Source organism: Grammomys surdaster, unplaced genomic scaffold, assembly GCF_004785775.1.
Source record: "Grammomys surdaster isolate TR1022 unplaced genomic scaffold, NIH_TR_1.0 190, whole genome shotgun sequence".
NCBI lineage: Eukaryota > Metazoa > Chordata > Mammalia > Rodentia > Muridae > Grammomys > Grammomys surdaster.
In genome coordinates, this window is record NW_021604635.1 from 3,357,273 (window position 1) to 3,360,611 (window position 3,339).

The 3,339-nt window shown below is 47.6% G+C and overlaps 1 long non-coding RNA gene across 1 annotated transcript; it reads right to left on the reverse strand.

Annotated features, from left to right (window-relative positions):
• Positions 1–410: 410 nt before the first annotated feature.
• LOC114622605 lies at positions 411–3,200 on the reverse strand. Its single transcript, XR_003711647.1, has 2 exons — positions 2,261–3,200; positions 411–1,948 (listed from the first exon to the last, which is right to left on the reverse strand). It is a non-coding gene; the product is annotated as an uncharacterized LOC114622605 (long non-coding RNA).
• Between the last annotated feature and the right edge of the window lie 139 nt (positions 3,201–3,339).

Here is a 3,339-nt window from a genome sequence, read left to right on the forward strand (position 1 = left end):
TCCTCCTCTTCTTCCTCCTCTTCCTCCTCTTCTTCCTCCTCCTCTTCCTCTTCTTCCTCCTTCTCCTCTTCCTCTTCTTCCTCTTCCTCCTTCTCTTCTTCCTCTTCTTCCTCTTCTTCCTCCTCTTTTCTCCTCTACTCTCTTTCCCTTTATTTTCTGATGTAAAGTTTCTGCGAAACATAGAATTGACTGTGCATTTTCAGACTTCACAAGGGGTCAGGATCTGAAGCCACTCTTGATACATCCTCAGACCCACATGGCCCCTTGTCAATCTTCCATCTCTTCCATCTTGGCTTCTTCTCTCTTGCCTGATTTCCTCCACATAAATCTGAATAATCTCGTTGTCGGTTATAGTCTACATGTTTCTAGAACTCAGAGTCACTTGGAAATCATTACAAAATCCCTTAGGACACATTTTTATTATCATTTTATTTGTATGGATGTTTTACCTACACGTATGTCTGTTCACCACCTGTGTATCCGATGCCCATCAGGCCAGAAGAGGATGTTAGGTTTCATGTAACTGAAGTTGTAGATGGCAGGGAGCACCTTGTGGGTGTTGTGACCCTAACCCTGGACCTCTAAAAGAGCAGCCAGTGCTCTTAGCTGCTGAGCCATCTCTCCAGCCCACTTAGGGCAAGTTCTTACTCTAGCTGGTGAAGCTTGATGTATAGTTTAGTACTTTAAGCAGAGCTGAGAACTTGGCCTTTTCTTGCCACCAAGTTGACAGACTGCATTCCCACCATCTTTCAAATCTCTGTGGAATCCTGGGACTAAATCCCATGCAAAAACACGGAGGCAAAATGTCATGTGAGTCTTCTGGGACATTTCCTTGAGAGAAGACAAAATGGTGTGCTAGCTGGAGTTTCTCCTGTCATGAGCATAGGGTCATATCCAAGGAGCTTGGGTCCCTGGTGATTACAGAGTCCTCACACCAGCCCTAACCTGCCTACGCCCTGGCTTCCTTCATGCTAATTTATGCAAGTATTTAGGGGCTTTCTATTCCTTGCACCTGAACCTATATCTAATGTTCTTGTTCTCACTAAAAAGCCTGGGACACTGGTGAGGAGGCTGAGATGAGCCCCGCAGGTGTCCAGAGAGGGGTCTGGGCAGAGCCAGCTGAGCGCTCAGAAGATGCCCGTGATGGCCAGATGATCTGGATCTGAATGAAGAGGAATACTAAGGCCCATCTCAAAACTGGGAGTGGGTTGTTGCCACAAAATGTATGCAGAGGTAAGTTCAATTCCAGGGATGGCTGTGAGGGATGAGGCTGTGTCTGAGCAGCTTGGCTCCAGGTTGTCAGGCGGCCTGAGCCGAGGAAGTCAATTGCTCCACTAACAATCCAGGAAGCCTCTGTTATATTTTTAAGGGATCTGGTTAACGTGTTCCCTTTGGCTACTTAGGGTTGTGATTTATAGACAGCAAAGTCACTTAGGATAATAAAACCCCCAGGGCTGGCGGCAAACTGCTCAGATATTTCAGGAAGAAAGGTACCATTTAAACATCTCAATCAGCTTTTCTCCAGTGAGTGATATCCTGAGGAAACAGGCTTCAAATGTGCGTCCATCCTTCACACATTCAAGAAGAAGGATGAGAGAAATTGAGGGAGAAAATACTAGAAGGGCTGCGTTCATTTCAAACGTTTGACATCAGGAGATCTTGTGGCAGGATTGTAAGAACTACAACTACCAGCAGGCATGATGCTACCAGTCTTCTTTATTTCTAAAAACTATTAGTTGACTGAGAAAATTTGGTTTAAATATCAATTGGTGTTTCTGGCCAGCCTGGGCTGCAGCAGACCCTGTTTCAAAAAAGAAAAGGAAGAGCTGGTGGTGCATGCCTTTAATCCCTCCACTCGGGAGACAGAGGCAGGAGGATCTCTGTGAGTGCAAGGCCAGCTTGGTCTTCATGGTGAGATCCAGAACAACCATAACTATGGAGTAATATCCTGTCTCAATAAAAACGAGGAAGACAGGGAGGAGAAGGAGGAGGAGGAGAGTTGAGGGCAAAGGCAGGAGAAAAAGAAAAAAGAAAAGGAAGGGGAGAGGGAGGAGAAGGGAGAGAGGGAGGAGAAGGAAAGAAAGGGGGAAAGAAGTAAAGAGAAAGGGAGGGGAACAGAAAGGAAGAGGGAGGGAGGGAGGGAGGGAGGGAGGGAGGGAGGGAGAGAGAGAGAGAGAGAGAGAGAGATCTCATTTTAATGTGTCTATTCTGTAATAGAAATAGGTGTCATTTTAAAAATAGCTTATCTTCTATACATTACCCAGCTGAGCTGTGGCCTTTCTGTTCAACATCTTTTCTTTCCAAGTGAATAAAATCCCAAACTCTGAACATAACCTTTGTCCGCAGAAGTGCATGCTGAGAGTGACTGTGTCTCCAAGGCAGCCTTGTCCCCAGGTCACAGCACAGCAGGCTCTCACTCAGACACAAAGACTCCATGCCTGAGAGCAGGGATTCAGGAGAGAAATCAGTTGTTCTGTGTCTACAAAGCTCCAAAATTCATAAACCATGTTCCAAAATTGGAAACAAAGAAATAAAACAGGTGGCCCATGCTCAGACAGTAGCACTCCCTAGTAAAAGTCCTACTTACACAAACATGAAATCTTCATGGAAATAAAGACCAGCTGTGGATGGTTTATTTCATGTGCTGACTTGCCTGGTTTACGGTGACCAAATAGCTGGTCACATGTGGACATGGGTTTGGGAATGTCTCCAGAAGAGATGAGCCTCTGAATTGCTTCTACCGTGGGTTCTGGGAGAAGAACTTAGGTTGTCGGGTGGTGGCCCCTGTTTGCTTCTCCCCCTCAGGGTAGCCAGGCCTGCTGTGCACCAGGCTATCTGGAGGAAGAGAAACTCAGCAGGACTCGGTTATGTGCAGGCAGGATCAACTGTGAGTGTGCAGACAAAGAACACACACACCCAGGAACAGCTTTCTAGAACTAGTTCAGCTTACTGGGGTAACAAAGGCTATTTAAACCTTTGGGGGTGGGTAGGGGCTATAGGATCAGTGTATGTCATCGGCCAGGGCCAGGATCCTAGGGATACCTCATTTGCATGAAGAGGAATTCCAGGTGCTGCTGGACATGATCTTATAAGGAGAATGGAAGTTTAACCTGGCTGCCAGGCTAGGTAACCTCCTCTGGTGGGGCAAAGATGGGGGGCACAGGGCTACACACGCCAGGACATGCAGGCCCAGGAGTTGGGGCGGGCGCCCCCCCGGAGGCAGCAATCCTACTCCTGTCGCTCTCAGGATGACACTTTCAGGGTTTGGACAGGCTTCGACCCCACTCTTGCTCCAGGCCTGCTCCTCCCTGTCCCTCAGTTCCCAGGCCCACAGTCAGG